Genomic DNA, 25,621 nt, shown 5'->3' with positions numbered 1-25,621 from the left:
CCAGTATTGGTTAATACCGATGTATCTAACTCAGAAACAAAAATCACACACTAGCTATCGCTCAAAATGATTCCCTATTCTTATAATATATAATTAAATTTCCTCAAGACAGTATCTAAAAGGGGTGAATAATTCTTTAGTATAATAGCCTATATATAATAAGATAGCAGCCTATTACATTTATCCACAAATTTCATTTACTACTCACCATAAATTGGGAAACATCTGTACAATACTTGAAATGCTCTTCTCTTACAAAGATCCACACAGCTACTCCCTGCATGCCCTACAAGAAACCTCTAGAAAGGTGTTCTCTTACTATCTGCTGGTTCCTCCCTCCAACATATACACTGGAGCCTTACTAAGATCCAATGTGATATTAAGAGGATTGGCCTTCGTAGAAATGATTAAATCATGAGTTGTGCCCTCATAAATGGAAAGAGCATCCTTATAAAAAAAAAACAGTTGAGAGCCATACACAGTGGTACATATTCATAATCCTAAAACTCTCAGGAGGCTGAGGTAGGAGGATCACCGTGAGTTAAGGCCAGCCTGGGCTGCAAAGGAAGAGCCTGTCTCAAAAAAAAAAAGTGGGGCGGGGGGAGTTTAAAGGAACCTACTATGGGGCCAGGGATACAGCTCAGTGGCACAGCGCCTGCCTGGCAAGCGTGAGGTGACAAGTTCGAGTCCAGGTACAAAAGGAAAGGGAGGAAGAAAGGAAGGGAGGGAGAGAGGGAGGGAGAGAGAGAGGGAGGGAGGGAGGAAGAGAAGAAAGAAGGGAGGGAAGCTGGTGTGGTGCTCACCTATAATCCCAGCACTTTAAAGACTAACAAAGGAGGATCCTCAAGTTCAAGACTAGCCTGGCCTACACATTGAGACCCTTTCTCAAATAAAATAAAAATCTCACACTTGTAATCCCAGTACTTAGGTGTCTGAGAAAGGAGCAATGTCATGAGTTCAGGGTCAGCCTGGGCTACACAGTGAGTTCAAAGACAGTCTGAATTACACAGTGAGACCCTGTCTCAAAGAAAAACAAGTTGAAGGAAGCTGCTTTGCGCTTTCTGCCATGTGAGGACACAGCAAGATGCCATCTTTTTTTTTTTTTTTTTGGTCTTTTTGAGACAGGGACTCACTGTGCAGTTCAGGCTGGCCTTGAGCTCACTCTGTAGCCCAGGCTGGTCTCGAACTTGCAATGATCCTCCTGCCTCAGCCTCCCAAGTGCTGGGATTACAGGCATGTGCCACCACACCTGGCGATGCATCATTTATAAAGCAGAGTAAAGTATCACCAGACACTAAATCTACTGGCATACTGATCTTGGACTTCCCAGGCTCCAAAACTATGATACATAAATTTCTATTGTTTACAGCTGGGCACAGTGTGGTGCAGGCCTATCCCAGCACTGGGGAAGCTGAGGCAGGAGAATCACCATGAGTTTGTTGTCAGCCTCAATTACATAGTGAGACCTTGTCTCAAAAAAAAAAAAAAAAAAAAGAACCACACTTCACTGAAGCTGTTTAAGTACTAAGTGATATATAATTTAGAACAGTGTCCAGGGCCAGGCATGGTGGCACACGCGTGTAATCCCAGCACTCGGGAAGCTGAGGCAGGAGGATCTCTGTAAATTCAAGGCCAGCTTGTACTACAGAGCAAGACCCTGTCTAAAAAAAACCCCGCAGTGTCCATACAGAAGGAAGTGTGCTATTATAAGTTTTAGCCACTGAGATCCAGTTACATTTTTATATATAATTGCATGGTTCTTATTTTTCATACTTTAAACATAACTAGTTTTATAGGCAAAAATAAGCAATTGATATCTTCTCTAACCAAAAGTTATCCTGCATAAAAAGCCACACAAACTAGAGTTTCCTACTAATGATTTTCACTAAAAAACTGTGCAGACTGCCTGTTGGGTCAGAGTATATGGGACATACTATTATACATCGTTTGGTTTGTATATTTGCTCTTCAGCCTGTAAGAGCTCTATGAAGCCAAAATTACACTGTCATTTTTACTTTACTGAGATTCTTCAAGATCCTGATAGTGTAGATAGCCCAACTGGGCTGTGAGAACACGCCCCCTCCATTCACCTGAACTTTGGCAGCAAGGTAGGTCCAATCTTCCCTCCCTCCACTGCCTAAGAGAAGCAGACAACAAAGACCCAAGAACTTCCTGAAACTCCAGGCCAGAGAACATTCCTGTTAGCTACAGTGGCATGACCTACCGCAACCATTCCTAACTCAAATTCATTAATGATTCACATACAGGGGCTGCATGTTATGCATGCAATTAGAGTGAATTATGGGAAAGTCACACATAACCATACTAGAGAGATGACTCGGCACCATGCTAATCATGACATCAATTACACCCAGAGAGACCCACTGAGATCCACCCGAGGCTCAGCACACATCTTTTCCAATCCAAACACCTAACTTCTCCTCACTCCTTTCTCCCTGCCGCCTGGTCGTGCTCCTCTCCCCACTGTGCCGCCTTTGTGTTTCTGCTGGCAAACTCACTTGTTCGCAGTGCACCTTCCCCACTAACTTCCATAAATGTAGCTGCTTTTCTACTACCATCATGTATGTAACTTGGAGTTATTTGCTTGACATGCACAAGAATCTGGACTCCACCTCCTGGGAACCCACCAGGCACTGCATCACTAAGAGGGAGTGCCTTCTTGCTTGCCCTCATCCTCTCCTTGGACAGAGTGAGGAGCACTGTTTAACACCCTGCAATGTACAGGACAATTCTCCACAACAAAGAAGTTGTCCAGTGGGGAATGTCAACAGTGCTCAAATCAGGCTGCGTGTGGTGTTACACATCTGTAATCCCAGCACTCAGGAGGCTGAGGCAGGAGGACTGCCTTGAGTTCCAGGCCAGCCTGGCCTACTAAGTGAGTTCAAAGCCAGACTAAACTACACAAGACTGTCTCAAAAAACAAACAGCCAGACAAGAGGGCGCACATGCCTGTAATCTCAGCATTCTCCTATAATCTCAGCATTGGGGAGGCTGAGACAGGAGGATAGTTGCGAGTTCAAGACCAGCCTGGATTACAAAGTGAGCTCAAGGCCAGCCTGAACTGTACAAGGAGACCCTGCCTCAAAAAGACAAAAACCAAATAGACAAACAAACCGACATTTAAAAAAAAAAAAAAAAAAAGCCAGTACTCATGTCAAGAAGCCCCCAAAAGAAAGAACACTGAATTAGAATTCCAGGTCTTTAACTTTTTAGCTAAGTGAACTTCAGGAAATTATACCACTTCTGTATTCTCATTTATAAAATGGATATTTCACTCATACTGAAGAATTTTTAGGAAGAAAAGCTGAGATACTCTTAGAGATGATTAGACACTAAAAACATTAGACAGTATTCTTCAGAATAAAATTAGAGTCTAGACTTCTCAAAGATAATGACACACAGTAATACAATTGATTTAATTTCTGTATCTCCTAGGAACGTCTACAGACTTTATGTAAAGGTAGAGTCCTACCAGGCATGGTGGCCTTTCCTGCCAGGAGTGATAATGATGCCTGTAATCTCAGCACTTGGGAGGCTGAGGCAGGAGGATCACTGTGAGTTTAGGGCTACACAGAGAGTTCAAGACCAGCCTGAAGTATATAGTAAGACTCTGTCTCAATGCCCTCTCTAGCACAAATAGACAACTACACTTTTTTTGTTTTGTTTTGCTTTGTATTTTGAGACGGTCTTGCTATATAGTACTGGCCGGCCTTGAACTCACTATGTAGCCCAAGCTGGCTTTGATTCACAGTGATCCTCCTGCTTCAAGCTCATGAATGCTGAGATTATAAGTGTGGGCCATCATGTTCAACTTCATGAATAAACTCTTAAGTATCTACTTGCTACAATAAAGCATACATTGCATTGTGCAGAATTACCAATGTAAGATACTGTTTACCCCGAAAAAAAAATTAATATATAATCAAAAACCAAAATACACAGATTTAACACAGTAGGTACTCAACTCACGCATTAATGGGGAAAATTTACAAAAATAGCTGAGGCCACAAATAAACACAGGATGCAGACAAATAGATTTAATCAGGGAAAAAGCATTTTTCATTAACATAATCTTAGGTATTTGCAGCTAATATCTCCTAAAGGCAATGAAACGTACATTTAAAGAGTAAGATCAAAATGACAACTGCTATCATTTGTCATTTTAGCAATACTTGATTGAATTTCTTAATTCAGTTAAAGGCAACATTTTAACAAGTTCAAGAATCATTTAAACAGTTTCTAAAATCACCCAGATTTTAATGGACTTTTATCGAATTCCTGCTTTCTACAATCCATTTTAAGTATATTAAATGGTCTGAGATAGAATAAGACCAAAGGGAGTGATGCCTAAATATCTAAATACTTTGTTGAAAAGGCCAAGTTTAAGCATATCCCAAATGTGTTAGAAGCGATTTTTAAAATGCACAAATGTAACAATTATACTTAAACTAACAACCCTAGAAAAAGAGCAGTTCCTATCTAAAGTCTAAGACACTGACTTCTAAATGTAAGGAAAGTTTTAAAATCCTTTTCTGAAGTAACAGTATCTCCTATTTTCCAGAGTATCTTAATCTGCCTTTAGTTTCAAAACTGTTTGCCAACACTATTCCTCTCAAAAACCTCAGGAATTCCATTACTAGTTTTAAGCTAAATTAAAGGAAAATAGACTCATTCAACCCATGGCAGAAATATGTGCAAAGTGTTTGTTGACACTCATAAATAGACTGAGAAATTTAGACAAATCTGAAGGACAACAGCTGTACAGTAAACTCTGTTCTGCTTTGCCATGTAACTAAATGGAAAGAGAATTATTGCTACATCTCTTTAACTGAGACCAGCACTATATACCTTTAAACTAACTGGGACATAACAGAACATTTTCTAATTCAGAGCTTATGTGTATGTTTTTACTTCAAGGAAGAATGGTTAGAGAACCCTTAAAAAAAAAAATCCATATGGTCCCAAGATGTTACTGTCCTCTTCCTGAAAATGATCCTGAAAACACCCTCAACACTGCTCATTCACTGCCTCCATATATATATACATATACACACATATATACACATATTTTTTAAAGAACAAATTATATATAAAGAACAAACATACATGAAAGTTCATTTCCCTTTTCTCAGACTCTATACATACAGCTACTTCTACTTTTCAATCTCTTCATCGTCTCCTTTAAGACCCAATTCTTCTCAACTCATCTCGGTCTTGTAGATCAGTATTCCCTGGGTAGAACTAGCAACATCTTTTACCATACACTGCTCCCCTTCCCTTAGCCTGTCCTAGCACTAGAATAGCAACAAATGAAAAAGGGCAAAAGCCACTTTGCATTACCATCTCTCACTCTTATCCACAGCCTATTTCCCTCTACAGGAATTTGTTTCCTCCCGGGCTTCCCCTTGTCTACCCCCACTACCCTGTTTCAGGTAACCAAAAACACAATAACCATCCTAGACTTGTGTATACCCCATTACCTTAAAAAAGGTTGTAGCAGGACGAACACATTTTCACCCGTGTTATAAAAGGTAGTTAGAATATAATGGGTTAAATTTTTTATGGCCTGACCTGGTAAGCTAAACACCACTTTTATAAGACTTACTGGGAAAATTCCAAGTTCCTTTTCCCCGCCTAAATCCCCACCATTTCCCTTACCCCCAGCCCCTGGCCAAATTCTTTTTTAAACACAGTCTGTTCAGCAAGATGGAGAATACCCATTATATTAAAAAGTGAAATTACAGCAACTGCTAGTAATTAATACTGCATATTTACTGACAAAATAAACAGGTGAACAACAGTTGTTTGTACAACATCAGTGACCTGTACTTGCAACAAAGTAATTAATAAAATAGAACTTAGTTATAAAGGACACACAACCACCCAGCAATCACACTTTCTGCAGAGAACCTCAGGTTGTGGTTTACACATAGTGCCCCACCCAAAGCCCCATGTGCTCCCAGGCAGAGCTCTGGGGAGGTGACTGGATCACGGAGGTGTGATGCTCATCAGTGGATTAGTCCATCCATGAGCTCATAGCTAAATGCTATGCTGGAAGGAGAGGTTTGGGGAGGGGAGGGAGGTTACTTGGAGTGTCAAGAGCAGGGTGTATCTCCCTCATTCCCTCTCGACTGCTCTGTGTGCCACCAGCATGCCATAAACTCTTCCTCCTTGGTGATGACGCCCTTTCTGGAGCCAGTCAACCATGGACTGAAACCTCTACAAACTGTGAGCCAAAATAAACCTTTCCTCTTGTAAACTATGAGTGTCAAGTTTTGTGTCCCAGCAAGGGGAAAGTGACTAAGACAGATTTTGGTAGCAGAAAAGTAGGGTCACTGCTGTGATGCTACCTGACTGTAAGTTAAAAGAGTTTTGCACTGGCTTGTGGGAGGAGTCTGGAAAGCTTTGGAGATGCAGACTGGAAAAGCAGCCGTAGAATGTTGTGAACTGAGCTTGACCAGATATTCTGGTCAGAGCTCAGAAGACCAGAAGGTTGATAAAAATGTAGCCAGAAAAGGCCAAGCGCAGCAGATTTGAGTTGGGAACCAGAACTGCACTGGCAGTTGGATTCCAGGCCATGTGTATTTTGCTCTGGCAGAAAATCTATAATTTGCTCCTGTCCTGAGACACTGCAGGAGATTGACGTTAAGGGCAGTGGACTAATAGAAGAAATTTCAAGGACTCTAATGTTCTAATGCTGAGGGAGGGGCATAGCTATTGTTCTACCTTGACAATCAAGAGGAAAAGCCACAGCTGAATGATTTTAAAAGTTTTGAGTTTCACCAAAAGGAAGCTACTGTAAAGCTGGGGCCCACAAAGACAGAGCAGAAGAGAGCTTGGTTAGTGAAAAGGTTAGCATTAAAAAAGATGTCAGTACAGTAAAACACTGGATTGCAAGTAACTTGTTCTGTGAGAGTTCCACCAGGCAAGCAAACATTTCTAGTAAGTTTTCACTTGGTAAAAGAATGATATCTTGCAATACAAGTAGTACATGACACTGGATGTCACATGATCACTACTGAGCCAATAGTCCCCCTCCTCCTCCCCTTCCCTCAGCACAGGATTATGGGTATCATCTTCCAACAGCAAGAGGTTATGGAGGAGCTCTCATCTGCAGAGCAGGAGGAGAAAAAGGCAGAGGAACCCCCACATGCACACCTTAAATGAGATGGAGATGTGTAAAATGTGGGACACTACAAACTTTTGTAGAAAAGCACCACCCATAAAGCTGTCACAGTGCAAGTGATGAATCATCTTAATGACAATGTAATGTCACATTTCCATGAAATCTTCAAAAGGAGGCAAAATCAAATATCACTGGATAGGTTCCTTGATAATGTTGCACAAAAACCAAGGTTTTATTATGCCAATAGATAGCAGTGACTCTGTGAAAGACTGTGAAAGTTGTCGTACACAATAACTGTTTTTTTCATCTCCCTCACATTAGCCATGAAAGTTTTTTTTTTTTTTTAGGATGATGTGGTGTTTGTTTATTTATTTATTTTGGTGTTTTTGAGACAGGGTCTCGCTATACAGTTCAGGATGGTCTTGAGCTCACTTTGTAGCCCAAGCTGGTCTCGAACCCACAAGGATCCTCCTGCCTCAGCCTCCTGAGTGGTAGGATTACAGGTGTGCCACCAGGCCTGGCGAAAGTTTTCAAAGGTATGTACAGGTTAACTTATTTTCCTTTGTATTTTCTTTATTATTCTGTATAATAGTATTATAATCATTTTTATGTGAGTATTTTTGGGTTGTGGAATCTGAATTTCCATTGTTTCTTAGGGGGAAATTCGCACTGATACGTTTCCAGGATGAATTATGCTCACAAATCAAGGATTTACTGTACTTTACAACAGGACAATAGGAAAAACGCCTTGCAGGAATGTGAGGAACCAGCAAGGTCCCACCATTTACAGGCTCAAAATCCCAAAAGCGAAAAACCTTGCTTTGAGAAGAGAGCCCCAAAGCACCATTCTACACAATGGCAGCAGTCTAAGGAATCTGTTCCTCAAGATTCAGTTCCCAATGCTCAGCCAATGAAGCACTCAGGGACCCCTGCAACCATGATAGAAGGAAGCCTGGCTACTGCTCCAATTAGTGGCAGATCTTGGTGTCATCTACATGGTGCTGGTTTTATATGTATACAGAATGCAAGAGTTGTGGTATCAGGAAGCTTCCTCCCACCCTGATTTTACAAGGGTCAAGACTCCAGGCAGTGTGTGCCTTGACAGGGTAGTGTGTGAAGCTGTGAGTGCGAAACGGAAAGCGCAGTGGAGACCCCAGTAAGGTAGGAAAGCCAGGAACGTGGACCATCTGCAGACAGCCACAAGGACAGAGCAAAGCCAGCTCAACAGAGAAGCTGTGAGGTCCAGTTATGTCATTATGACATTACATTCAATTTTACTCTTCATGGAGAATGGCTGAGAAATGCATTCAACCTTAGAACAATAAAGTACTTTTTTCACCTATAAGAAAAAAAGTAACACTAATATCCAAAGTAAAGTGAATCTGTACTAGTAATAACATCCTTTTAAGAAAAACATTTTGTGCTTTTTATTAGTGTATGTTTGTAACACATAAGTGTCACACTCATTCTGGAGAATTGGTACACATACACATCTTGATCATTTCAATCCCTTCAGTGCTCCCCCTAAACTCCCCCATCTCCAACAAGTCTGCCCTCTTGTTGCTTACTCTCTCTCCTTTATTTTACTCTTTTATTTGTTTTAGATTTCTCATGGAGGAGAAATCATGTATTTACCCATGTGGTATTAGCTAAGTGTCTGACTTATTTCATTTAATATTCGTTTCATGTTCCAACATTTTTTGGGGAGAGGGGAGACAGAGTCTTGCTATATAGTTCAGCTTGACCTTGAATTCACTATGCAGTCCATGCTGGCCTCAAAACTCATGGCAATCCTCCTGCCTCAGCCTCCCAAGTGCTGGGGTTACATGTGTGCACAACCACACCCAGCCTCCATACATTTTTTAAAAGCCAAATGTTTCAAAGATTAAAAAAAAAAAACAACCTTATATTCTGACTCAAAAATCATATACCTAAGGAATCTGTCCCAAGGATATACTAAAAATATGAAGAAATATGCATGCTCAAAGGTATTTCCTGCAACAGTTCTTATAATACCAAAAATTAAATGTGATAAGAAGCCGGCAGTGGTGCACGCCTGTAATCCCGGTACTCGGGAGGCTGAGGCAGGAGGATCATTGCGAGTTCGAGACCAGCCTGGGCTACAAAGTGAGCTCAAGGCCAGCCTGAACTGCATAGTGAGACTCTGTCTCAAAAAAGATAAAAAATAAATAAACAGAGATAAATATGAAAAGATAAAATACTTAATATAGGGGCCATAGCTTGGTAGACCACCTACCCTGCAGGCTGCTTGAGTTCAATCGAGGGAGAAAAAAAAATATGCAACATAATCCTTAGGGTTTGCAGTGGTGGTAAACCAAGGGCACACGTGCTTCAGCAGGCTGCTTCTATCACTGAAAGCCCTAAAAGTTTCCCAACACTGGCAAGAGTATCACTAAGTGGCAGAGTGCTTGTCTGCAGGCCAAGACTCTGGGTTCAATCTTCAGCATCACACAAAAAATAAAATAAAGAAACAGGTTTGGAGCAAACTAAGCAACAAATGATATAACAAATAATAACAAATGATATAAAATATGCATGTGAAAAAGAAGAAGACTATAAAAGAAAACTCCTGGGTGAGGGTGTAGGTCAGGGGTAGAGTACTTGACTCTTATGAGTGAGGTTTTAATCAATCCCTACCCTTAAAGGGGAGGGGGCTCCAAAATAATGACTGTATTAAGATTTTTTTCTATTTTCTAATCATTTTGAAATGTTTGGTTTTTATACTAAAACAAATATTTTAAAAGCATACATCTCAAAAGGGTACACACAGCCTGATTCGTTCATATAACATTCTCAAAGTGACAAAAAATAGCAGTGAGAAAAAAAATAGCACTGAGGGAACATTCTCAAAGTGACAAAAAAAGTAGTCAGGGGGGTGTGAATACAAAAAACCGCTTAGAAATTCTTCTGCAGGATGAACAGTTCATCTCTTATCTGTGATGCTAGTTACAAGGGATTATACATAGGATAATACTGCACATAACTATATATACACACACACACACACAAAGAAATGCAGATTTAAAATATGGTATCAAATCTGGTATAGTGGGATCTGCCTGTAATCCCAACACTTTGAGAGGCTGAGGCAGGACTGCAAATTTGAACCCCGCCTGGAAAAATGAGTGACTGAGCGAGACCCTATTAACAGCAAACTAAATAACATTTAAAAAGCTGGAAACAGGGCAGGGGATTTAGCTCAGCAGCACAACACCTGCCTGGCAAGCGCAAGGTCGTGAGTTCGATTCCCGGTACCGGAAGAAAAATAAACAAACAAAAAAAATAAAAAGCTGGAAACAGAGCTCAGTGTGAAGGCCCTGGGTTTAATCCCAATGCTGAGAAAGGGGTTAAAAAAAAAGTTCAAAAAATATATGCAAAAAAAAAAAAAAAAAAGAGAGGGGGAAAAAAAATACATGCAAGGCCAGACTTGGTGACGCACCACCTGTAATCCCAGCCCTCGGGAAGCTGAGGCAGGAGGATCACTGCATGTTTGAGGCCAACTTGGGCTACAAAGTGAGTTCAAGGCCAGCCTGAACTGCATAGTAAAACCCTGTCGCAAATACAAAAAAAAAAAAAAGAGTAGTATGTATAATAACCAACTTTTTTGGAGCGGGTGAGACAGGAGAAAATAAGCTACATAATAAGTATAAAGCAAAATGCAGTGTGCAATTTAATTTAAAATGATAAAAGGCACATTGCTATTAACCCCTTCAAAATACTCAAACACACTTCTCCCACCATTTGTGCCACTTTCTGAAGCAGCTCTGTGAGTTCTTTTTCATGACTGTCTTTACTGTGCTGTCGTGGATGCCTTGATGTCCCGAATCCACTCAAAACAGTTATCTTTAAAGGTCATGTTGGCTTTGGGGAAGAGCCAAGAGTTGGAGCGCCTGATCCAGTACACAAGTGGATGTGGACACACTAATGTTTTTATGAGCCTGCCTTCCCATTGTAAGATGCACAGCAACATTAGCAGGTGTTTTTCATCACACCTCATTAAATTCACAATGCAGGGCTTCCAAAACTGCTTCAGAAAGTGGCAAGATACAAATCCCAGCACTCGGGAGGCTGAGGAAGGAGGATTGCTGGGAGTTCAAGGCCAGCCTAGGCTACATAGCAAGACCCTGTCTCAAAAAAACAAAGAAAAAATCTTAAAGACAGACAGGTGTGATGGCACACACCTGTGATCCCAGCACTTCAGAGGCTGAGGCAGGAGGACTGCCATGAGTTTGAAACCAGCCTGGGCTATAACGTAAGTTAACTGTATTGCCTGAACTACAAAGTGAGATCCAAAAAGAGAGAGAGAGAGAAAGTGGCAAGAATGATGGATAGCCGGGTGTGGTGGCAAATGCCTGTAATCCCAGCACTCCGGAAGGCTGAGACAGGAGGATCCTTGAAGAGTTCAAAACCAGCCTAGACTACAAAGTGAGTTCAAGGTCAGCCTGAACTGCATAGTGACACCCTGTCTCAAAAATGACAAAAAAAAAGGATAAGTGTGTTTGAAAGCAAAGGGGGAGTATTTTAAGCAAGATTAATGGCACTGTGTCTTTCACTGTAATGCATTTTAAAATTTAAACATTAACTGTAGTTTCTGATCACACCTTATAGCTTCCAAGGCATTATTACCAAATAATCACAGAAACACAAAAACCCACAGGCGGCAGATGGCAGTCTTTAGATTAAACATAATTAAGTCTGGCTTTAATGAAAAGCCATCCATGTAAGTATTAATCAATTTTGAGAACATCCTTAGCACAAGGTTTTTGTTGTTTTGTTTGTTTGCTTGAATTGGGTCTCGATATGTAGTTCAGGATGGTCTCAAACTCACAGAGGTCCTCTTGCCTCAGCCTTACAGATTATACTCGTGTGCCACTTTATCTGGAAAATTTTAGGTGTGATACAAAAAAATAAGCAGAAATCCCTTCCACGAACCCTGAGCTTGCAACAACTGTACATATAATATTTATACACATGTATACAGTACATATATTCATATATACATATTAAAACACAACCTAGAATTGCAACCTTATAAGCAATTTATTTCAAGTAAAACTCATATTTATGTGTTTTTCATTCAATAGTACAAGGTAATGACAAAGTAAAACTCGATAAGAAAAACACCCTGCCCTAAATGGGTCGTGGTGGTGCACAACTGTACGCCCAGCACTCGGGAGGCTGAGGCAGGAGGATCGCTGCCAAGTTTGAGACCAACCTGGGGTACAAAGTGAGCTCAAGGTCAGCCTGAACAGCGAGATCCTGTCTTTCAAAAAGACAAAAAAAAAAAAAAAAGACCCTGCTCTAAGTGTATATTCTATCTAGTAATTTAAAAGGCAGGTGGGGGGCTGGGGATTTAGCTCAGCGGCAAAAGCACCTGCCTGGCAAGCGCAAGGTCGTGAGTTCGGTTCCCGGTACCGGAGAAAAACCAAAAAAAAAAGGCAGGTGGGCAGGGCATGGTGGCACAGCCTGTAATCCCAGCACTGGGGAGGCTGAGGTAGGAGGATCGTTGTGAGTTCGAGACCAGCCTGGGCTACAAAGTAAGCTCATGGATGGCCTGAACTGCACAGCAAGACCTTGTCTCAAAAATACAAAAAACAAAAACAAAAAACACCAATAAAAGGCAACTGTAGCTAGTGAAAAGAATCTTCAGAATACAGTACCAGGGTCTGAAGTAGGCTGGTGGTGCACACTTGTAATCATAGCACTTTTGGGAGTCTGAGGCGGCAGGATTGCTGTGAGTTCGAGGTCCAGCCTGGGCTACATAGTGAGTTGTAGACCAACCTGAACCACATTAATGAGACACTGTGGGAAAAAAAAAGGTTTGAACTGCAATCCGTACCTTCCATCAGCTACATCTAAATCTTCATTTTCTGAACTATAAAACAGACACTATTATAAAGATTAAAATAATATTATACAATATAAAAATGCATGGCAAACTAGAAAGCATCATGCAAATTAAGGTATATTATTACTGCACTTAGTTTTTATTCAAGGAAAAAAATAATAAACCACTAGGATGCCTCCCTGCAGACTGCTATTAGTTTCAAGGAGAAAAACAGTGAACTATAATAAGATAATATCTTAACCAAAATTAAAACCACTAGCAACCAGCAAAGGGACATTGTGTGTCTCCAAGATGCGATATCCTGACAAGGAAACACTTATGTAGTAGTGTGACTCAAGTAAAATAATCTGAGTCAATCAATGGTAAATCAGATCAAATCAGAAAAACCCAAAAATTAAGACTTCCTATAAAATAACTGATCTGGATTCTTCAACTGCATGAAAGACAAAAAATGGCTAAGGAACTCTTTCAAAAAAGGAGACTAAAATAAAAGACCAAGTTGACAAAACTGAAAGATGAATTGTTGACTAGATAAAATACTACGTCAGCTGAGCGTAGTGACACACACCTATAATCCTGTAATTGGGTGGCTCTGGAGGGAGAATTTCAAGTTTGAGGCTAGCCTGAGGAATTTAGAGAGCTTGTCTCAAACGAAAAAACAAACAGGGCTAGCAATGTAGCTCAGTGGTAGAGGCCACCTGGGTTCAATCCCCAGTACCAGAAAAAAAACAGAAAGTACTATATAATGTTAAATTTCTACAATTTGATAATTGTACTGTGATTACCTAAGGGAATATCCTTATTCTTAAGAAATGTACATCAGACATTAAGAGGTAAAAAAAGGTACATAACCTACTCTTTCAACAGTTCATAAAAAAATAATGTGTACACCATGAGACCAACACGGCAAGATGTTAAAAACTGGCCACTATGGATAAAGAGTATACAGTTATTGTTCTCCCAACCTTTCCTGTAAGTTTGAATTATTTCAAAATTTAAAAAAATAAGAGAACAGCATACTATCCTCCTAGGGTTTGTACCTTAAACTCTACACTATAGGATTTTATTTTGTCTTTTGTTTTGCGGGGGGACTAGGTCACACTGTGTGGTTTGGCTGGCCTTGAGCTCACTTTGTAGCCGAGGCTGGCCTCTAACTCCCAATGATCCTCCTGCCTTGGCCTCCCGGAGTGCTGGGATTACAGGCATGTGCCACCACGCCCGGCCTTCTATACTTTTTAAAAAAGAGAATAAAAAAAAATAAACCAAGAATAAGCTGGTCTTGGTGGCACATGCCTATAATCCCAGCACTCCGGGAGGCCAAGGCAGGAGGATCATTGGGAGTTAGAGGCCAGCCTCGGCTACAAAGTAAGCTCAAGGCCTACCTGAACTGCACAGACAGATCTTGTCTCAAAAAGACAAAAAAAAAAAAATTGTGTCTAGTAATTCCAACATCTGAGGGCTTTGCAGGTATGCTTTTTTGCCTTGTGTTTTGTTTTTTTTTTCTTTCAGGGTTGGGGATATAACCCAGTGCCCTAAACATGCGAGGCAAATGCTGTAACATAGTGCTACACCCTTAGTTCTTTATCTTATAATTTTTGACAGTGACGTTCTTTAAAACTTTATATCAATTTTGCAGAGTAATTTTTAGCAATACTTTAAAATCCTATAGTGAGCCCACTATGCTGGCGCACACCTGTAAGCCCAGCACTCGGGAGGCTGAGGTAGGAGGATCGTTGCAAGTTCAAGACCAGCCTAGGCTACAAAGTGAGCTCAAGGGCAGCGTGAACTGCACAGGGAGACCCTGCCTCAAAAAGACCAAAAAAAATGAAGAAAAACAAAATTTTTCAGCATCATTGTCATTCAAGAGGTACAAATTAAAACAACACTAAAATTCCATCTCACCCCAGAAAGAATGGCTATCATCAAGAAATCAACCAATAACAAATGCTGGAGGAGCTGTGGGGAAAAAGGAACCCTTCTCCACTGTTAGTGGGAGTGTAGACTGGTGCCACCACTGTGGAAATCTGTGAAGACTCCTCAAAAAACGAGGATTAGAGGTCCCATTTGACCCAGCTAGTCCCCTTCTGGGTATTTTCCCAGAAGAATTAAAAACATCAAACATCATACCACAGAGATATATGTGCACCCATGTTTATAGCAGCACAATTTGTAATAGCTACATCTTGGAAACATCCCAGATGCCCATCAACTGAGAAATGGATAAAAGAGATGTGGTCTTTTTATTTAGTGGACTATTACTCAGCCATAAAGAAGGATACACTGGAGACTTTTATAGGTAAATAGATGCAACTTGAGACAATACTCATAAGTGAAATAAACCAGATACAAATGTGTAAACATCATATTGTCTCCCTAGTGTGAGAAGCTGCAAGAATAAATGTGATCCAAAATGTACAATAAATATAGTAAAATGACACGAAACTTCAAAAGTAAAGAGAAACTGGCTTAGGGTAGTGGAAAAAAAGGAAGGGAAAAACAAAAGGAAAAAAATATATATACAAAAAAGATTAAAAGAGTTATACTATGAATTTCTCTCAGTTTATTGAAAAGACAAGTTTGTGCTAATATTGTTTGGACAATTAAATGCTGATATCTTATACTCTGAATAACTCATTTAAAGATAACAATACTTAGTGTATTAACCATTGTTACCCTCCTATTGTATTGTTTTGGAATTTTTGTTTTTGTTTCTTCTTAAAATAAAAATTAAAAAAATAAAATAAACTGGCTGAAAAGACAACTTGCTAACTTTAAGAAAAGACACTAATTACCCTTGTACACCACGAAAAGGAAAAGAAACAGAAACTGTGAGAAACAGGTTCAGAGTCATGGGGGATGGGGGTAAAATAAGATCTAATGTACTGCAAATACAAGTTTGAGACCTAAACAAAACATTATACAACTAGCCACAAAGAAACAACAGATTACTATCTGTAAAGAAATAGCGATTATACTACTCGGGATTTCTTAACAGCAATAAAAGTCAGAAAAAAGAAATATAGAAATAAGATTTATAATGAAAAAATATACTACTAATCTAGAATACACATTGAGGAAAAACTCTCTTCAGAACAAAATTAAGAAAAACACATTTTCAGCCAGTCATGGTGGCACACATGTGCAATCCCAGTCCTTGGGAGGTTGGAATACTCCTGCTGTGAGTTCGAGGCCAGCCTGTGCTATACAGTGAGACCCTTTCTCAAAAAACCAAAGAAGACAAGCACGTTTTCCAACAAATGAAGTTTTACAGCACACACTCACTACAAAAAATTGTAAGAAAGATCCTTCAGGCAGACAGAAAATGATCCCAGATCCCAGACAGGATGTCTGAGATGCAAATAAGAATGATGAGCAAAAACATCTGTAAATTTATGGTAAAATCAATAAAATAGTGTTTAAAATACTAAACTTACTGGGGAAGTAGAAATAAAGAGAAAATTATATAGAGTTTAACTTTCAAACTTCAAGGAAGGAAATAAAACTTTTTTTAAAAAGTATATTCATATAAAATTTTTTAAAAGACTGAAAAATGGTTAGCTCAAAATTCATACAAGGGTATGACAGCACACACCTGTAATCCCTACACTTGAGACACAGAGGCAGGAGGATTACTGCAAATTAAAAACCAGCCCTGGGTTACACAGTAAGTTCAAGGCCAGTCTGAACTACAAAGTGAGACCCTGTCTCAAAAACAAACCAAAATTCAAGTGATCGTTACTTAAACAGCATGTAAGAAGAATGTAAGGTGGTGAGGAGATAAAGGAGCTTCAACAGTAAGACAGTCTTCTATTTATTAAACTGTTGGCTCTCAAATGAAGAAATGCAAGCAGCAAATAAATGTATGAAAAAAACTGTTGGTGTACACTGTAGCTTGTAATTCTTTTACTTATACTACAGTGTATACTTTGGTAAGGGTAATAAAAGTAAAATTTTAAGCCAGGTGTGGTGGCGCATGTCTGTAATCCCAGCACTCAGGAGGCTGAGGCAAGAGGATCACTGCAAGATCAAGACCAGCCTGGGCTACAAAGTGAGCTCAAGGCCAGCCTGAACTGCATAGCAAGACCCTGTCTCAAAATAAAATTAAATTAAATTTAAAAAAAAAAAAAAGAAATACCTAATGAACTTAATGCATGCCTAATCTACCTAAATTTGAGTTGAGGGTTGGCATGAAGATCTCTAACCTCTCTTCTCCCTTTTGTCTTTCTAACCCTGTAGCAGCACTGTCCAATACAGATAGTAACCTGTAGCCAGGGGTATCTACTCACAGTCAAATTAGCTAAAATGAGATAAAATTAAAAATCAGGTTCCTCCCTAACACTAGATACATTTCAGGTGCATAGGAGCTATATATGGGCCACCATATTGACCAGCACAGAACACTGCCATTAAAGAACACTACTATCTCTGTACAAAGCTCTATTAAGCAGTGCTGCTACATTTTAACCCGAGAACTGCGCTGACAATATTAAAAGAACATTTAATAAATTTATTAGATCACTTCTGAAGTAATTTCATTTCTATGAAACTACAGTTCCTTACTAGTACAGATACGTTTAGGTTTTTTTTCATTTTATATGCACTCACATAATATCAAAACGTGTTCACTATCGCCTACATTCCACCAACAGCCATCAGACAGAATTTTTTTTTTTTTTTGGTACTGGCAATTGAACTCAGGACCTTGGGCTTGCTAGGCACACATTTGTGCCACTGAGCTATATCCATGGCCCCAAACATAATTTTTTAAAAAGGCAAGAGAAGCTGAGGTAAGAGATCTCTGTGAGTTTCAGGCCATCGTAGGTTGCATACGGAGTTCAAGATCAGCCTGGAACTCATAGGGAGACTGTATCTCAAAAGCCATGTCATCCACAGGATGTATATAACTACTCCTTCCTGGGACAACAGTTTTAGTGGACAGTACTTTAAAACACTGTTTACATACATAAAAGATAACAAAATTCTTATGAGTCAAAAAAACCTACAAGCATCAAGGTCTTTTCAATTTATAGCAGACACACTTCAGCCTGCCATCCTTAGACTCTGGAGGCAGTCATTCAACTCATTTCTGCCACTGGGAATACTTGGTAGAAAAATTAAAACGTCATTAAAATAAATGAACTATTTTTAATTACCAGAAACATTTATATACAAGACCCTCTAAGCCAGCATCACCTTTATTATCTAAAGCAGCATACCTTCAGTTTTCTTTTAAATGCAAAAACAGAGAGCCCAAGCTATTCCAACTTAACCTGAGCATTTTGCTTTGGGCATTCTAATACATACTTATGTACCCTATTTCTATAGCACTCCCAAAAAATTACCTAACTAAAAACACCAAAAGGAAACAAATGTGAAGTCTTAATGTAACAGTCATCCAAGCTAGGTTTGCACCTTAAATTCCTGTACCCTTCCCCGACACTAAGTGAACCAGGGAGCGCTAAGCTTCTCATCTAGATAACTGATGCAATTTCAATAAGTGCTTATGCTAATAATTGGTTTGTGCCCACCAGAAGACTCCTGTGGCTCCAGTTACAAAACCCATTATGCACAGTGCTACACTATTCTCTTTCTCAAAAAAAGCATGCTGATACTACTATTTCTGAAAGGTTTACTGGCCATATTAAATAAAACAGGCTCTTCCCACTTTAGCTTCAACTATCTTTCCTGCAGATGGGATGAAAAAAAACACTGCTACTTCACTACCTCAAAAGCAAGTTATTTACCTTGTTGGTTAATCAACAGAGTGGTAAAGCAGCCCCTACAGTTTACCATCTTTCTCCTGGGGCTCTGGTTGAGAAACATGGTCTTAAACAAATAATGTGGAACAATTTAGATGAACACAACTGAAAATAGCCTGAACTGCCCCTTGAAATGTGCTCTAAGTTTTGGGGGGGTTTTGGTTATTGTTTTTTGTTTGCTTTTTTATTTTCTGGTACCGGGAATCGAACTCACAACCTTGCACTTGTCAGGCAAGCGCTATGCCGCTGAGCTAAATCCCCAGCCCCTGTTTTTTGTTTGCTTTTTGAGACAAGGTCTCACTCACTATGCAATTCAGTCTCTCCTTGAACTCACTATGTAGCCCAGACTGGCTTCGAACTCACAGTAATCCTCCTGCCTCAGCCTCCCAAGTGCTGGCCCTACAGCGGCAGGCCACCACACCCAGCCCTGAAATGTGCTAAGTATCAATTGTAAAACCTGATAAAATTAAGTTTAGTGGTGGTGAGAATAACTATACACCTTCCATAGCAGTGATGGCAAACCTTTTAGAGACTTAGTGCCCAAACGGCAGTCAAAACCCACTTCTTTAGCACGAAGTGCCAACACTGCAATTGAACCTGAATGCTTGCAGAGCATGGTAGCCTGTAATTCCAGTACTCGGGAGGCTGACACAGGAGGATTGCCACAAGTTCAATGCTAGTCTGGGCTACAGAGTGAGTTCAAGGCCAGCTGGACTACATAGCAAAACCCTGTCTCAACCCTCTCCCCTAAAAAACCTGTTGGATGCTGGGGCAATGCTGGGACAACTTAGCTCATGTGCCAAGAGAGGGCTCTAAGTGTGGCTGTGCATGCGTGCCATAGGTTTGCCACCACTGTTCCATAGGACAAAGGAAGGGCAAAATGTACCCCAAAGCTAACAAGAACAAGAATAAATATACTGGATAAGTACTATCCCTGGATAAGTATTCTACAGGTACTTTAGGCCAAGATTTTCAAATTTCACAGAACCTTGGGGGCAGCATAGGTTTGCCAATAAAGATATAAAGAAAGACCTATAAAAAAAGATATAAACTGAAAAAGATATAAATTGAAACTATCAATTACCATTACATTATTTTATAAAATAGTATGTTTCCACCAAAAATGGTAAAATTAGAAAAAAAATTATCACTGGGCGTGGTGGTGCACACCTGTAATTCCAGCACTCGGGAAGCTGAGGCAGGGGATCTTGAGTTCCAGGCCAGTCTGGGCAACAAAGTGAGTTCAAGGCCAGTCTGAACTGCAGGGTGAAACCCTGTCTCAAAAAAAAAAAAGAAGAAGAATTCTTTTATGTACAACAGAGTTAACTTCATGAAAAACTAACAAGGGGCTGGGGATATAGCTCAGTGGCCCAAGTGCCTGCCTGGCAAGCACAAGGTCCTGAGTTTGATTCCTGGTACCTAAAAAAAAAATTAAAAACTAACAAATTCTCATCTCACTCTCAAGTGAAAACTTTGTCATACACTGACAAAAGTTCAGTACTGGGGACCATAGGTCTAAGTAGCTAGCTCCCACTTAGAAAAGGAAAGCAAGGATTCAGGACATGCCCATACCAAATATTAACCTCTTAAATAATGAGGAAACATGGGCTTAGAGAGGTTTAGGTCAAAGATTCAAAGATTTTAACAAAGGTCTATCTAATTCCAGAGTCAAAATTCCTAACCATTACGTAAGTTTCCTCTACTACTCCTCTAACGGTATAAAGATTCACCTTCATCCTGTCACTTTTGTGACCAATGACAACCACGGAATTTTCAAGACAGCTGGGGGGAGTGAGAGGTATACTCCCTGGCCATCATTCAGGCTAAGGCTAAATGGAACTCCTGACCTTTGCCTCATTAATACCAGGCTCACTGAAACTAAGCCAACCAGCTCAGACAAAGCACACACAAAACAAACCCCCTGCCTCCACACTGATGCAGGGCTCTGGACATTTCCAAGTGCTGATGATATAGTGAAAAACAGATTCCTGACAAACAAAAAGGAATGTATTAATTCTTATGAAGGAAATAAACATTTCCATGGAAACTCAGTCTAAAAATAATAAACTTGTCTCTAAAAAGTTAGACTCTAAGCCTCATTCTGCAAATTATTACAATCTTTTATAAATTAACACACAAATTCCTCCTATTTAAACAGAAAACCACAGGAAATTCTACAAATTTATAGTTCTTAAAGTTTCCAAAATAAACCAGGTAATTTTCACATACACATTATATGATAGGTAAAACTACTTCATAGGATATTCAAAACACTAGAGAGAGAACTACTCCCACTACGGGTGTAGCTCAGCAGAAGAGCACTTGCCTAGCTGCAGGAGGCGCTATGTTCCACCCCCAGCACAGGAGACAAGGAGACGGGGAAGAAGCAGTGGCAGACACAGATGGAGAGAACATGAACAATTCATATTCATCAAACGTATAAACCGTAGGCAGTGGCACACACCTATCATCCATAATCCCAGCACCTTGAGAGACTGAGGTAGGAGGAGTCAAACTTTGAGACCAGTCTCAGTTTGAGGGCAACTTAGCTACTTCTGGTGACCCTATCTCAAAAAAATTTTCAAAAGGGCTAGGGATGTAGCTCAGTGTGAAGGTCCTGTGCCCAGTGCCACAAAAAATAAATAAATAGGACTTATAAAAGGAAGTTGGCTTGAGGCCGTAATACTACATGAAATAAACCAAGACACGGATTATGTACCTATGGTTTCTCTTATATGAGAAATCCAAAGCACCATATAATGTAAAGTAAAATAAAAGAAAGAGGGAGGGGCTGGGGATTTAGCTCAGTGGCAAAGCACCTGCCTGGCAAGTGGAAGGTTGTGAGTTCAATTCCTGGTACCGGAAGAGAAAAAGCAAAAAAAAAAACAAACAAAAATAAAAGAGAGAGACAGCCTTTGCAGAGACCGGAAGAGGATCTAGAGATGAAAGACAGGAGAGGGAGGGAGAGGTAAAAAGGATTAAGATGTGATGTATAGATACCAACTCCCCATGATGAATGTATTGTTTCACACATACTAATACACAAAATAAATTTTAAAAATAAAGAGGGTTGGAAAAAAAACAATTAAATATAATTTTCTACAGAAGGTAGAAATGGGCAGTTGTAATTAGAGGAACAAGTATTATTTTAATATTCAGAGGTTCTTGCCGGTGGGATGGCACATGTCTATAATCCCAGCACTCAGAAGAGTGAGGCAGGATCACTGCAAATCTGAGGCCAACTGGGCTACATAGCAAGTTCAAGGCCAACCTGAACTACATAGTGAGACCCTGTCTAAAAAAAAAAAAAAAGCGGGGCGTGGTGGCGCAAGCCTGTAATCCCAGCACTTGGGAGGCTGAGGCAGGAGGATCATTGCAAGTTCAAGATCAACCTGGGCTACAAAGTGAGCTCAAGACCATCCTGAAGTGCACAGTGAGACCCTGTCTCAAAAAGACAGAAAATAAAAAAAATTAAAAATAATATATGTATATATATATATATATATATATATATATAATATATTCAGAGGTTCTTGACATTGAAACCAAAGCCTATCATACACATAAATCAATGGAATTCTTTATTAGAGACTTACTTCCAAAAAAAAAAAGAGACTTACTTCCCAATCTTCGTATATCATTTGCCAAACAAATGTCCAGAAGAAACAACTTAAACACTGCTTTTAAGTAACCAAAGTCTGACACACTTAACCAAATGGGTCTGAAAGAGTTTGTCCTCCCTAAAAGAGGCTAATGATAGCACAGCATTCTTGCTCGCAAGGGCAAGAAAAATTAATTTCCCAAATGAATTTTTAATAATCAGATTCTACTCTATCTGAATCTGCAAGTGAGGAAGATGTGTATACAGACTATCAAGTTCTTCACCCACTGCAGTCTTGGTGTCCCTTCCTCCTGTTATAAATAGATGCCGTCTAAAACACAGGATTTGGTTTGCTTTTGTTTTCTTTCCCCTTCTACACTCTCCCATGGCACTTTCATATCCTTATACAAATTCAACCTGTACCATTCCCTACACCAATGTTTAATATATACCTAACCCTCCCTCTTTACCCAAGTGCACATTCACATTTCCAAAAACCTCTGCGGGCCGGGCGTGGTAATGCACGCCTGTAATCCCAGCACTCGGGAGGCCGAGGCAGGAGGATTGTTGCAAGTTTGAGGCCAGCCTGGGCTACAAAGTGAGCTCAAGGCCAGCCTGAACTGCATAGCAAGACCCTGTCTCAAAAAAGACAAAGAAAAAAACAAAAAAACAAAAACCTCTGCGCATTTGGCAAGTACATAAAAAATCCAACATGTCCAAAACTCATCTCATTATGCAACTACTTGCACATATTTCTAGTAACAATACCACCATCAGCACAACACTGCCCACAGTTTAAAGTAACCCTCGACTTTATCACCTTGAAACTTCCCGCATCAATTCCTGTGTTCCACCCACCTACTAAATCAACTTCGAGGTCCTGTTGAGGCTTCTCATCTTATTGCCACTGCCCTTTCAGTACTCAGTATTCACAGTATTGCATCAAAAGTCAGCTTTTCACAAACCATTCTGCAGACTACACTCTTAGATCTCAGTCACTCCTCATTACCTCCCGAATGTCAAACTTCTAAATACAGCATTTAAACGTGTTCAACAATCCAGCCCCTACTTAAACTGCAAACCTCATCACTAATTCTCAAAAAGGAACTGTATATTCTAGGTAACTTGGTCCATTAACTTTTTTTGCTACATAATAATTTTCCCACCTTCACACTTTTGTTAATGTCATTCGTTATTTGAAAGGCCTTCTTCATTCATCTAATCCCTCATCTTCGTTTTAGAAAAGTCTTATTGTCTGCAACACTGAACTAGGTTACCAGTTTATTGGGAGATAGTACCCTGTAATAGAAATACACAGGCTTTGACATCAGGCAGATCTGGATTCAAACTGGCACTCTTCTGTTACCTACGGGCCACACAGCCCCCATGGAAGTTACTCAACACATACAGAACTCCATGTCCTTGTTATTAAGAAAGATGCTTACGGGGCTGGGGATTTAGCTCAGCGGCAAAGCGCCTGCCTGGCAAGCGCAAGGTCGTGAGTTCGGTTCCTGGTACCGGAGAAAAACAAAAAAAAAAAAAAAAAAGATGCTTATATACTGATATGAAGCTTAGAAAATACACATAAAACAAATAGCATAGAACGTGGTACTCAGTAAGTGATCAATAAACAATAGCCCTGCAATTCTCCTAAGCATTACCATATCTCACCCAGGTGTGGTGGGGCACATCTATAATTTCAGCACTCAGAGAGGCTGAGGCAGGAGGATTGCTGTGAGTTCAAGGCCAGCCTGGGCTACACAGTGAGTTCAAGACCAGCCTTAACTAATAGCTAGACCCTGTCACACACACAAAAAAAAATCCAAAATATCAATCTTATATATTATGACCATACCCTTATTTACTTCTACATTGTAGCCCTAACGCGGCTTGATGCACAATGAGCATTTACTGTCACTGAACTGAGTACAATAACAAAATTCACAGTGCTTGAAAATATCTGATTTTTCCCAATTTTCTCTTTCTGCTCTTACCATTCCTGTAGTATTTTCCTTCAAGGCATATTATCATATCTAAGTACAGATCCACAAACAAATCCAACGTGACTCCTTTTCCAGAGTCTCTCTATTACAATATTCCAACTTTATGCTCTAAACAAGTAAATACTTCCAATGTCTAAGAATCTACAGTTTCTACTTAAATCAAAAGTTGTGCAACTCAACTCCCCTCCACAATGTTTTCCACGGCCTTTAAAAATCATCCACCCTTTGTTGGAGATCAAAAGCCCTGAAATAAATTTTCCTTTGTATAGTAAAGCTCACAAAACTTGTTAATTTGGTCTATCTATTTTCCCTAATTCATGATATTTCCTCTTCCAGGTGTGGGAGAATAAAGGAACGAACACCTCCCCGCAAAAAAGCTACGGAATAAATCCTAACACAAGCATAAGATGAGAAACGCAGATAGTGTTACTGGTTTCATGAAGATGGTCCGTATCTCTTTCTCCTCCCAGTTTACTCAAAGTGAACACTTCATGAAATAAGTTTAAACAAATAAAACACCTCTGCCCACCTGTATCTCTGCATTGCAGCAACAGCTGTAACAGCCCAAGTCACTTCTCAAGAGAAACCCGACAATTTTTCTTTAAAAGTTAAAGAAAATGACAGCTCCAAATATAAAAGTAAACAAACTTTGGGAGAAAAGTGATATAATTCTTCAACCCTTTGCAGTCAATTCGTGCAATAACCTCTGACTGAACTCACCGCACAACTGTGACTTCGGATAGCCACAGGAATTCGGCGTACAGTGAGAGAACAGCATCATTTTTTTACGTCAGCAGCAAAACAGGGCAATTTATCAGAACTACCGCTGTGTCTCAAATAAGCCTTTTTTTTAAAAAAAAAGTGACTTCAACAACAGCTTTAGCAACCTTTCGAGTCAAGACCCTTAGAGGCACGGTGGTGCCTCCGCCACCTACGTATCCAGAGCCGGTTCCGAGAGCAGTTCAAATCGACCCAGGACTACTCTGAAGCCGGTCTGGACGAAGAACCTCGCGAAGACCCCCGGCATCTGCCAGGCTGCGCCCCACCCCAGGACCGCAGGAGACGACACCCCGGGACCCAGGCTAATTACCACGCTGGAGGGGTGCGAGGGGGTCAGACCCAGGAGGCGAAAGTTGGAGCCCAGGAGCCCGGGCTGGGCTTGGTGTCCGCTTCCCAGCGCCAGGTTCGACACAAAAACTCAAACGCGGAGGCGCTGAGACGACGCGGGCGCGGGGACGAGGG

At 40.2% G+C, this 25,621-nt stretch overlaps 1 protein-coding gene across 3 annotated transcripts in view; it reads right to left on the bottom strand.

Moving 5' to 3' along the window:
• Window positions 1-25,621, bottom strand: part of Frs2 (fibroblast growth factor receptor substrate 2) — a 98,364-nt gene that overhangs the window by 72,355 nt on the left and 388 nt on the right. Inside the window, exon 1 of one of the 3 annotated variants that reach the window (XM_013517522.1) lies at window positions 25,470-25,549. The exons of the other annotated variants lie outside the window; for them this stretch is intronic. The gene's annotated coding sequence lies outside the window, so the exon portion shown is untranslated. Of the gene's footprint in view, window positions 1-25,469; window positions 25,550-25,621 lie in introns of those variants that run through there. 3 annotated transcript variants of the gene reach the window in all.

Source organism: Chinchilla lanigera, unplaced genomic scaffold (genome assembly GCF_000276665.1).
Source record: "Chinchilla lanigera isolate Chin_1 unplaced genomic scaffold, ChiLan1.0 scaffold00004, whole genome shotgun sequence".
In the NCBI taxonomy this organism is placed as follows: domain Eukaryota; kingdom Metazoa; phylum Chordata; class Mammalia; order Rodentia; family Chinchillidae; genus Chinchilla; species Chinchilla lanigera.
The sequence above is the reverse complement of the archived record's forward strand: the minus strand, read 5'-3'. Positions and strand labels throughout refer to the sequence as shown.